The 12,661-nt window shown below is 44.2% G+C and overlaps 1 pseudogene; it reads left to right on the forward strand.

Annotated features, from left to right (window-relative positions):
* Window positions 1–736: 736 nt before the first annotated feature.
* LOC148900223 (uncharacterized) overlaps window positions 737–12,661 on the forward strand; it is a 34,561-nt pseudogene continuing 22,636 nt past the window's right edge.

The following is a 12,661-nucleotide window of genomic DNA, read 5'->3' on the forward strand; positions in this document are numbered from 1 at the left end:
ATTATCAGTCTTATTAGTTCAATAGTCGTTGCAAAGAAGCAACAGCTCCAACTCCAATCTGAGACCCTCCCAACACTGAGTTGTTCGTAACCGATTGGACGGGGAAGATCGACTTGTCCGCAACTGATTGGACAACAGATCGCCACTGTGTATGTTTAAAAACTTGTCAGAGCGGGAGCTCGTTCTCTTTGTCTCTTTGTTCTCTCTTTGTTCGTGTGCTCATGTCTTCGTCCCACCGAGACGAGAAGTGCTTTTTCTGTCTCATTAGAATAAAGTAGTTTTTGTTCACCATCTATCGTCGTTGCTGATATTTTTATCAAGTGAACTTCCGACAATACCGAACCAGGAAAGACGAACAGAAGTTTTAACCGAACAGTTAGTGCTCAAGATGAGGAATTTTTTCAATTAAAAGGTAGTATTCATAAGATGGAGCAAATTTTGCAGGACACTGAAAAAAGTGGTTGATCATTCTAGACAGAGAAAAATACGATAAAACATTACTGGTAGAACAGTTGAGTAAGGTTGAAAAGCAAATGGCATCTAAAGACGATAAGGTGAATGTTTTAAAATAGGACCTAGACAGTTTGCAATAAAGACTGGCTTAAGTGTTCTCTGCTATTAGCAAAGGATCTGATCTGCTCAGTGCAAAATAATTTGAGGCATCAACATCTAGAAAGCAATTTGAAAAAATCATGGCATTAGTTAAGGAAAAGGATAACGACAAAGAAAATTTACAATGGCTCTTAAGGCTGCTGAACAGAAGTTGGAACAAGAAATTTCCCTTTTGCGGCAGAAAATTGAGAATTTAGAAAGACAGCTGAAGAGTGAGACAGAAAAAGTGACACAAGCTTCTCTTGAACACTCGTCTTTACATGCCGAATTTAAAACAAAAGATGACCATATCAACTCCATGACCATTCAGATAAGTCATCAAAAGGAGTTACTCATTGGACTGAGTCAGCAGTTAAAAGAAAAAAATGCATCAATTTCCCAAATCATGGAGTCTGCTTTAAATGAAACAGTGAACCTTGATGGGGAAAACGCTTATCTATCAAAACAACTCGCCATAATCCAACAAGATTACGACACATCCACTAGGCAGTCTAAGGAGATTTTCCCGCCGCTCAAGGAACAGCTGGTTCAAGAAAACACTGACCTAAAATATGAGATTGCAAGGGTATCGAAAGACAATGACATGATCAAGAAAAAACTTAGTGTCTCTCCTTATTCGAAAGGATTTGTTGAAAAAGGTGGATGTGTTTGAAAAAAAATATGCCGCTGTCAACCATGATCATGATGTTTCACATTTGCAAAAAAATTGGTGGAAGCGAAAACACAAGCGCAATTTCCTGCAGAAATGTGTGAGGAAAGGATTTCTCTCCTTGAAAACGAATGCCTCAGTAAAGAACAGGAGATCAATTATCACAAAATGCAAATGGTATAAATTGCTGAACAGCTGGATTCTGAAACAAGCATTTTGCAATCGACAGTGAATGAAAAAGAAAGTTGCCTGGCCAAAATGTTACAGCAACTTGATGAAAAAGGGATCTTAATCCAACAGCTTCAGGCAGGGGCTGCCGAGCAAGAAGATGGTTTTGGACGAGATAAGAAGCGCCTGATGAAAAATCTGGAAGAGCTTCAGAATAAAATCACAGAATGTACTGATCATTCTTTAGACAAAGCTTCCTCTGTTGATAATGCGAATGTGTTTGAGAATCAGCAGATGCAAATGAAGCAAGGAAAGACCACGCTGCATCATCAGCACGACAAGAGACGCTGCAGAAAGCCGAAGACAATGAAAAACAATCAACGGGTTCAATGAACTGAAGGACGAGGGTAATGCTCTCTTGGAGCCACCCTATCAGCAGACAAATGAGCTCCCTACCATCCATTTAAAATAAAATCAGAATCTTGCCGAACTGGAACAACTCCAAAGAACTTCATTGTCATTGATTTTAAGACAGCTCGTTCAGGAGAGGGATGCAACTGTCCAATATTTAAATACTTCCCTGGCAAGAAGAGAGAGTGATCGCCATCCTCTATCACAATTGTCAAAACAATTGGAAATTCAAGACAAAGCTCTCACTTTAATGGAGGAAAGAGCAAAAATGTTGGCCTCAAATCTCCAAACACAGAGTGCAATAAAAGAAGAGAAAATGTTGGGTGAGGAATCCAAAGAACATTTTCAAGGTGTTGAGGTCATGTTCAAACATCAGAAGCAAGGTCAGCTGAAAACAAATGGTTTGAAATGTCAAGACATAATGGACATAAATAAGACTCATTTCGATCAAGTGTTAACTCTCCAGAGAGTTTTGACAGAGGCACGGCAACTCCTGTGTGAGAAGGAATATTTTCACTAAGATGCTTGGAGAAGCACAGTTGGACTGCAATGAAACGGAAAGAAATATGTTCTCAGTGAAGCAATACTATGAAAATGCTGTTAAGGATAATGAATGTCCTTCAGACACAGTTAGGTAGACTTGATGCACAGTTGATCCAGTGCCACAATGCCAAAGAGATGAGATATGAAAAGATTGCTGACAGGTCTATCAAGGAAGAACATGTGAAGGAAGATGGTGTAAGCTCTGCTAATACATGGGCTGAAGACATGAAAAAAGCTCAGAAAACGCAGGATGATAAGTCTGCAATGTCAGAAAAGGATGAGCTGATCACTGCACTTCAGTTGCAGTTGCAGCAACTTAGGTCAGACCACGAAGCGTCTGTTATAGGGATGAAACGAGAAATCGACCATCTTCATAAATCTCAATATTGTGACAACGTCTGTGATTAGGTCAGCCATCAAAAAATGACCCTGGTAACTAAGAAACTCCAAGCCGCTTTAGTCTCAAGGAAAATGGTCATGAAGGAAAATGCATCTTTGAAAGAACAAGGTGGAAATCTATCAGCAAAAATCAATGCAAAGGCAGCTGAATGTCTTGCCCTGGAATCTTTGTTTTCAAAACTAAAACAACATAATGTAGACCTGGAAATTGATATAAAATGTGTAAATACCGATAAAGAAAAGCTTAAGTCGTAAGTTGATCGTATCCATCATGACAATTGTTGTCTACCAGACACATGTGAAAGTGTGAAGCAAACCATAGAGAATATCACCCAGCAGAAGCAAGCATTTTCCTGCCAGCTGGAATCTCTGAAAGACTGTCAGACAGAGGAGCTGACCGAATGGAAAACAAGTCATTCGGAAGTTAAACAAGACTATGAGACCCTTTTAAAAGCATATGACAATGTCGGTACAGAAATGTACAAGATGAGATAACTTTTGGAGGGGCCAAAAGTGATAGACAGGAAGCCCTGAGGAAATTGCACAGATATGAGACAGAGGTGGAAATTCTGCAGAGCCAAGCAAAGCAAGTGGAGGAGGAACACAAAAGACTTAAAGAGAAAACACAGACTTTTTCAGAAGAAAAACAGCACATGATTGAGAGTCTGCAGCAAGAAAATGATATAATTAAAAAAAGATCTCGCTGTGCTCAATGAAGCCCACACGATAGCAATATGTGAGCTGCAAAAGACAAATCAACAACATGAGACAGAAATTGTGCAATTCAAGTCAGCATTGGAGGTTTCTACAGATCATATCGCAGATATGCAGGTTACAAACAGTGTACTGACTGAAAAGCTTCAAGCCCGTCATTCTTTAGAACAACAGTGCATAGAATCAAGCTCTTGTAGAAAGAGCATGCAGCTTAAACTTGATGAGACACAAAATATGAATAGTTTATTAAATACCCATATTGTGTCCCTGGAGGCTGAATTGAGTGCTAAACTTGAAAGCTGTCATGCTTTGCAGAAAAGAACTTTATTTCAGAAAGAATTGGAAGGATGCACAATGATTATGAAATGCAACTCCGCCTAAAAGACGATGCCATTAATGATCTTAAAGACAAGATGACTCTTCACAACCAAGAAACCGTGAGCCTCAATGAGAAGGTTCAAATTTGAGAGGATGATAAGTGTCTTCTGCAAGAGGAGCTAGAAAATGTTCAAGACTCTTCAGACAAGGTAAAAAAATGAAAATGAGTACCTGGAAACTGTGGTCCTCAACACTTCTCATAAAATCGATGGCCTTTCTGAATTCATCAGTGTTTTGCAAGCCCAAAATTTGCAGCTGTCTTCACACCTAACAAGTAGCAAGGAGATGAATGACACACTTTGCAAAGAAAAAGAGGATTGGCATCTTAAATTAGTCAGAGACTTTGAGAATAAACACAAGGCTGTGCAGCGAGGCGAAGAAGGTTCCAACAACATGAATACAGAGCTGCATGAGCTTCTAAAAGAAAAACATCAAGACATAAATCAGTTGCAACAAAACTGCATTAAATACCAAGAGCACATATTGCATTTGGAGAGCTCTTTGAAAACCTCAGAGTTTGCATGTGAAAACTTGAAAACGATTTGAATAAATGCTCTGATACGATCTCTATTCTTGAGGAGCAAAACAAACAAGTTGAAGCCAATTTGATCACATTTAAGACTCACATCCAGGTGGCCACGGAGACCATTGGAAAACTTCAGTTGGAAAGAGACCACCTTAAACTCACTCTAGAAAATGTTAGTTCTGAGGAGAAAACCAAATTAAAGGAATCAACCATTGAAAAAGAATTCAACTCGTTTAAGGACAATGACATGATGTTGCAAAAACAGATGGATGATCTCAAAAATGTGAATAATAAAGACAGTCGGAAAGTAACTGATCTAACACAACAAATGAACTCTCAAGATCTGAAGATTAAGATTCTAAAGCAAGCATTGGAGACTAATGAAACAAAACTGTCTGCTTTGTCATTGACGTCTCATGGGGCAAATGCTGCAAACCTGGAATTATTTGTACCTCAACACCTTGCAGGAGAAAGATAACCAGTTCACTGAACAAGCTGCCATGAAAAAATTGCTGGAGGATATGACAGTGAGCACAAAAGAGCTGAACAATCTCCAATCAATTAAATCCAAATTGGAGAGTGCAGTGAGCAGCTACTTGGTTGCTTCTGCTGCTCATGAGAGGCAGATCCTGGTTTTGAGTGCCAGCAACACTGATCTCTCTGAGACTGTCGAACGTTTGACCGCAAATAAATGACCTCAGTGCTCAAGTTAAAAAGGTGAAACAAAATCGAACCACCCTTGAAATGCAGGTTGCTGACCAAGAAGATGAGTTTTCATCTTTGCATCTTCATTGCAATTTGACAGAAAAGATAAATGCTGACTTGGACTCACAGCTACTCTTTTTGCGGACTGAGAATGTTAAGCCAAAGGCTGAATTTGAGACCCAAAAGGGAATTTCCCAGCAATTGAAAACACTACTCCAAAGCAAAGATGCTGAGATCTCCTCTCTTCTGTCTTATAGGGATGACCACTTGTCAGGATATATTCAGCAGCTTCAGACTAATTTTCACTCCCACGTAGCTGTATATGAAGACAGGTTAACACGTTTACAATACCAAAGAGAAAAGGCAGATAAAGAGAACTTGAGGCCACAGTCAGAAGTCTGCAAATTACTTTGAATAGGTCAGTCCAGGAAAAAGAGCAGATGCCAGCCAAATGGAAGTTGTAAAGAAGTAATTTTTGTCTTTATAGAGGGAAAAAGAGCAAAAAGCCATTCAGAACGTACAAATGTAGAATACTCGCCTGACAATGAAGGTGGTGTGACCAAAGGCTTGAAACATGAAATTAAGAAATTATCTCAGATGGATAATTTAACTTCAGAGAACGCTATGCTCAGGGCCCAACTCATTCGGTAGAGAGGATTTGAATCAAGTTTTATCCTTAAAAGACAACCAGTTAAATGAGTTGCTAAAAAGCAGGAGGATGTCATAAAAAAATCTTCAAAAGCAAAAGACTGCAGCTGAAAAAGATCACACAGAAGCTCTGTTGGCTCTCCAAAACGTAATCGAGCTGAGGAAGGCAGATTTTTCGGCACTTAAGTTTATAAATGATGGCAAAGTGGTTGCTGATCTGCAGCAAATTGCAATGAGTAAAACAGACAAACATTGATCTTCAGCAAAAACGTCTGTCTGAGGATAACCAAATTGAAGACTTGATGAAACAAATGGAGCAGCTTGAAACCAAAAATGACAAAAAACTAGGGAATTTGGGTGACCAAAATAAGACTGAACGGGCTGCCATTGAACATGAGACGGAGCCAATGAGGACTGAGCGAGAGAGGGCTGAGAAAAGGGTCACAGAGCTTGCAAAAGGCTTACTGGAAATGGAGCAAAATTTGTTGGAGGCCCAAAGGCAAAACAATTATACAAAGGCTCAAAACGAGTCCCTTTGCAAAGCCATGGTAGCCTTGCAAAATGACCGTGACCATCTCATTGAAGACTTCAAGGTCTTGCAAAATAGATATGATGAAGAGCTTACAGAGACTCGGGCAGCTCTGAACAAAGTTCAGCACTGTTTCCAGGATGCTTTATCTGATGTGGAAATGCTTACGAAAGAAAGGACGATCCTTGTTGACTAATCAAGAGCTTTGGAGAGCAAAAACACACAGAGCTCAACATATTGGTGGATGAGCTGAGAAAAACGGTCAAAGAAGGAAAAGCAACTGAAACAGGTTGGATTGGAAAATTCCAACTACAGCAAGCAGCTCTCCGCATTCTCCAAATCCATGGCCAGCCTCCAAAATGATTGCGACAGACTGGCTGTTGAATTGGCAAAGGCCACAAGAGTGGTTGAATCCAATCAAGGGTCAGGCCTTAAAACTGTCTGTACCATGAGTGAGAAAAAGTCAAAAGGAAGTGTTCCCAGTTTGAAAAACATGGGGCGGTGTCAGAGATTTCTTATTCTCCATCAGACGGTAAGTAATTTAATCAGAATCAGAATCAGAATAATCTTTATTGCCAAGTATATAGAACACACAAGGAATTTGTTTCCGGTCGAACACGCTGCACTAGTATCATCAGCAAAAAAATGCAAAGAGGCACTAAGTAAATTTAATTTTAGTTGTCACTTGCACGTCCGTGTCCCGACAGTGTTTCCATTTGCATTCAACATGTGGATTCAAGTGAGATTAGCTTTATTTCAACATACCATTGATACCTCCTGTATGTTGTTAGGGTGTGATGTACATTAGTTGCTGCCCATAACATTGACTGTTCTCTGGGAGTTCAACATCTTTAATCGACACACTTGTTTCTCTACTGTTGCTTATCTTGCAGATGAATGAGCAGCGACCTCGACTGACACCAGATGTAAAAGCCAGTATTTTGCGAAATGAAACAGTTGTGCTAAGGTATAAAAAGTTTGATTGAAATGCTTGTATGTAGTGGATACTCATGAAAGGAATATTAATGAAGCGGAATGAGACCCAGGCAGTCAAAATAATAAATTAAGTGAAAACTATCAGATCTGTGTTTATCCTGCATCACATACCAGCATGTCAGCAAACTAACATTATTCTACTGCTTGCAGGTCTGAAAGAGTCCCACAACCGGTCAAGGTAAATTTGTATGCTAACTTGTTCTAACTGCCATTAAATGTCTAGTGTCGCACATGTGTGATGATAAAACGATGCTTACTTTTTCATAACGAATATGTGGTCAACCATTCGTTGCTGTCGATGTTTGTGCATCATAACCATAGGAAACGATTACTCCAGGCGCCCAGAGTGAAATGGAAAAGGTGGTGAGTCGACTGGAGGCGGAAAAACTCCAGTTACACAAAGAGCTAAAGAGTTTGATGGTTCTCTTTATTTGCAAGTAGGTTCGTTGTCAGATCTCCCAGGCAGGTGACGCGCAGAGCTTGATCGTGGCGTGGAGTCGAGCAAGTCGAGCCGTGATGTCCGTCCGACGCCCGGCATGAGCCGGGCGTGAGTCCGAGATGAGTCTGATATGATTCTGCCCCGTGGTTCGCCCAATCTCTCTGTCCCGCGACAGCTCTTTTTATACAATTTGCAAGCGTGTGCTATGCGTCAGGGTGATACGCACATCAAGGAGATCAAGGAATTGAAAGACATGAAAGGGTTGAAATGCGCACTTCAAAATCATACACACGTGTGATGCAACAGGGCTCCCCTCCTGGATCCGAAGTCGGTTAAAGCGATGAAGGAAAAAGAAATAAAAACAAAAGTCATTCTGCGACATGGTGAGGCCAGGCAAGATGACGGTCACCGGGCATGGCAGGCGTCGGTGGGGTGGTTTCCGAGGAGGTTTCGTGGTGCCTGAAGTCGTTGTACGGGAGCACGGCAAACAGTGCTCCACGACTGCCAGTTTGAGTCGATCGATGGAAACTTTCCTCACGGCCGTCGAGTCGATGCCGGAAGGTCTTCTCACCGTGAGTTGTTCGGCTGGGATCGGTCAAGTCGGAGAATCGATGAGGGATTGTGAGGACGAAGGTGCGTGGGGTTGGCCATGCTGCCGGGCACGGACAGGCCGGTCATCGGCGACGGTGGCGATGATCGCGTTGCCATGGCGCTCTGCAGGACGCTGAGGAAGAACGCTGACGTCGGCGGCCGTGTCGGCCATGAAGCGTCTTCCCGAAGTCCGATCGTGGACATAAGCGATGTCCGACGATGTGCGATCGTGGACATATACGATGCAGCTAGTTGCAGAGTCGCCAGGCGAATTGGACGATGTCGGCCATCAGGGTGCGGCAGGTTTCACGGTGGGGTCGGGGCGCCCACGGGTGGTGGCGGCCCATCGGGAGCTCGGCTTGAGGGGTCTTGCTGTGAAGATGCCGGGTTCACGGGCGGCTGGGAAATCTGGGTGTTTCCATTTGGAGCGTTGATTGGGCTGAGGAGGAGGGAAAAAAATGCTCCTGGCTGGCTCGCCAATAAAGAGTTTGATGGTTCTCTTTATTTGCAAGTAGGTTCGTTGTCAGATCTCCCAGGCAGGTGACGCGCAGAGCTTGATCGTGGCGTGGAGTCGAGGCGTGAGTCCGAGATGAGTCTGATATGATTCTGCCCCGTGGTTCGCCCAATCTCTCTGTCCCGCGACATCTCTTTTTATACAATTTGCAAGCGTGTGCTATGCGTCAGGGTGATACGCACATCAAGGAGATCAAGGAATTGAAAGACATGAAAGGATTGAAATGCATGTGATGCAAGAGAGCTGCAGCGCTGCTTGTATGACATCCAGCAGCGAGAGCATTGCTTTCAGGAACTGAACTCAAAGGTTTGAAAGACTTGATGATGACACAACTTACAGGACATCTCACTTTGAAAGCGTTGCAATTACTGGCAGGCGGAAACTAATTTAAAGTTGACTTATTTCCACACACAAGGAGTCCAAGGTGAAAAAACTCCCCCAAAATTTGGGGTTGGTTGCAATCAAGTGATATACTCAGGGATACCGGAAGTCCATTATTTAGCGGAATTCTGCTATTTTTTTCCGCCAATGTGATACTTTCCATTTTCATATAAAATGTATTTTATTACCGTATACAACCGCTTAAACATTTGTTTTGAAAGGTGATACGATGATCAGAATGTGTACCGCTTGAGTTGGCATGCTTTTGTGTGTTTTGGTCGATGTCGGTTGCTTTCTGTTGACAATCGGGATCGCTCTGGAGTAAAATATCAACGAGACTGTGCGCGATGAAACGAGAAAACAAATATGGCAGCTCCCTTACCGCACTTTTCACCAGTAAACTTGCGCTAAACATTGTCACAATTTTGGTACTTATATGTTTAATGTGTTAATATTTTAGACAGTGTAGGTTATATATACAGTAAAGTCTCGTTATATCGATATTCAAGGGAGTCCGAAAAAATATCGATATAACCGGGACTATCGACATATCCGACCCTGTTTGCATGTAATTTTCTCCGTGCGTGCATAGAAGTAGTATTGATATAACCGGGACTATCGATATATCCAATATCGATATAACGAGACTTTACTGTATATATATATATATATATATATATATATATATATATATATATATATATATATATATATATATATATATATATATATATATATAGATAGATAGATATTGTAACGTTCAGTGCTTGTGTTATGCATGTTTGGGGGCTGGGCTTGTTGGGGTCCCGTGACGACACACACGGAGAGAAGGGAGGACCCAAGAACGGGGGTTAGGCAGTATGCCTGAGGGATTGTCTGCGCGTGAGTTGTGGCGTAACAACAGCTCCTGTTTGTGTGATAAAACTGCTAAATTTGTTAATAAAAGACCGATTCGCTATACCAGCGACTCTGCGCATCATTTGTCACGCTGAGGGGCATTACATTGGTGTCAGAAGCTCCGGATTTTCCGTCGTACGCCCAACTGCTTAAAAAAAATGTTTGGCAACTTTGCTACGGTAAAGGAGGAGGCCGTTCAGCACGGCGACCCGGCTACGGTAAAGAAAGAAGCAGCGCCATACATGATAGACATGCCAATGTCAAGTGGCACACAGCGAGGTCATGTTTATCAGAATCAGAATCAGAATCATCTTTATTGCCAAGTATGTAGAACACACAAGGAATTTGTTTCCGGTAGAACACGCTGCACTAGTATCGTCGTCAAAAAAAAAACTGCTAAGTGGCACTATACAGTTCCATTTTGGCTACTGTTGAAAGAGTTGAAAGAGTTCAAAGAGTTAGGGGCTTGGGGGAAGAAGCTGTTTAAATGTCTGCTGGATTTGGTGCGCATGGATCGGTAGCGCCTGCCTGAGGGGAGTAGCTGGAAAAGGTGGTGGGCAGGGTGCGGAGGGTCCAGTAGGATTTTCCGCGCCCTAGTTTGGATTCTTGCAGTGTGCAAGTCCTCGAGAGTGGGTAGGGCGGTGCCAATGATTTTTTCCGCCGTCCTAACTGTCCGTTGAAGTCGGATTTTGTCCATTTTTGTGGCGGCCCCGAACCAAACGCTGATGGAAGAACACAGGATGGATTCGATGACAGCCGTGTAGAAATGTTGCAGCACCTCCTGTGGCAGGCCATGCTTCTTTCGCAGCCTCAGGAAGTACATTCTCTGTTGGGCCTTTTTCAGGATAGAGTTGGTGTTGACCTCCCACTTCATGTCCTGGGAGACTATGATAATTATGTTGACAATCCGTGCCGAAATGAGCGCGAGTCCGCCATTACGGCGCCACGCCGGGATGTAGCGGCCACGAGGGTTGACGGAAGCATTGATGGCGGCGCCCTGGGGTTGGCTTGGCCCCCCATGAAACCCCCCAAGTTCTCCGGGAAAGGAAGTTGGGAGGCTTATCGGGCCCAGTTTGAATTGGTGGCAGACGCGGCAAACTGGCCAGACAAGGTGAAAGCGGCACAGTTGGCACTTTCATTAACCGACGAGGCTACTTCCTGTCTACTGCTACTAAGCCCTGGAGAGAGACTCAATTACTGCGCGCTGGTGGGCACCTTACAGAGGCATTTCGGGGAGTTTAATTTGAAGGACTCCTTGCGCTGCGAGCTAAAACGGCATGATCGACATCCTGGGGAGCCGCTGCCTTGTCTTGCCCATGAGATCGAGAGCCTCAGCCGGCGGGCATATGCTGAGATGCCAAAGGACATCCAAGATGAACTTATCCGGGACCAGTTCATCCAAGCACTCAGACCGGATGAACTGCGCCTACACGTCCAGCTTGCCCACCCAGCGGCGCTCGGAGAAGCACTCGCTCTTGCTACGGAGAGGGAGATCGCAGCCAGAGGAGTACTACCGACGGCGGCTTGCCCCGTTTTGGCGACCTCGCTGTCAGGAGGTGAGGAGCGCCGGCCAGCGTGGGTGGATGAGCTGGTGTGTGCGATAAATACCCGCCCAGCACAACGGGAGGAAGGAAGTGGTCGATGTGCTCGACCTGCTGTCTGCTGGGGGTGTGGCCAGCCAGGTCATCTGCTACGACGCTGCCCAAAGATGTTGAACCAACAGGGAAACGGGAAAGGGTCTGCGTAGCCCGGTCAACGCGGACCCCTCCAGTGAGTAGCCGGAAATTACAATCTGCACGTGGAGAGAAAGCGATCATGGTGGGGTGGACAGACGTGGGGGACCCCAGTCATGTTCGCGTGCAAATTGGGGACATTTCCTGTACAGCCTTGGTGGACACTGGGTCGTCAGCCACAATTGTGAGGCCTGACGTTGTTCCAGCGGGAACCGTCTTAAAATCGACCCTCACAAAACTGAGGACCGTGACCGGTGAAACGCCAAGATGCAAGGTGAAGGGAACTTTGTTTTCACTCTGGGGGGTTTGTCGACAACCCACTCAGCTTGGGTAGCTGACGTCAGTGACCCCTGTATCTTGGGACGAGACTTTTTAAAAGCCGCAAAATGTACGGTGGACTTGGGAGCTGGAGTACTCATCCTGCCGAGCGGTCAGCATATGGAGCTGATCACGGCGTCTCGACAGAGTGCACCAGAGGTGGCCATCAACACGGCGGAACCGTCAGCAGAGAGCACGGATGCACCGATGACCCAAACCAGCCTGACCAAGACAGCAGCAGTGCTGACTCCTCAGCTTTCGACGGTAGATTGGGTAGAGTTCGCTCGCCCTGTGATGGTCTACCCACCGGGGGCGCCAACTGGATCCAGCCCAGCCATGCCAGTCAATTTGACCCCGGGTCAATCAGCAGAGAGCCGGACTGGGGCTATCCGGTCCATTTGGCAGAAGAACTGTGATGGCTTAAGTGTCGAGCAGCAGGAGCAGTTATGGCAGGTACTGTGGGAATTTAATGACATTTTTGCTCTCAGTGAGAATGAGGTGGGCCTCACT

The sequence above is a fragment of the Hippocampus bargibanti genome, linkage group LG03 (assembly GCF_051943395.1).
Source record: "Hippocampus bargibanti isolate YZ-2025 linkage group LG03, ASM5194339v1, whole genome shotgun sequence".
NCBI classification, from domain to species: Eukaryota; Metazoa; Chordata; class Actinopteri; order Syngnathiformes; family Syngnathidae; genus Hippocampus; species Hippocampus bargibanti.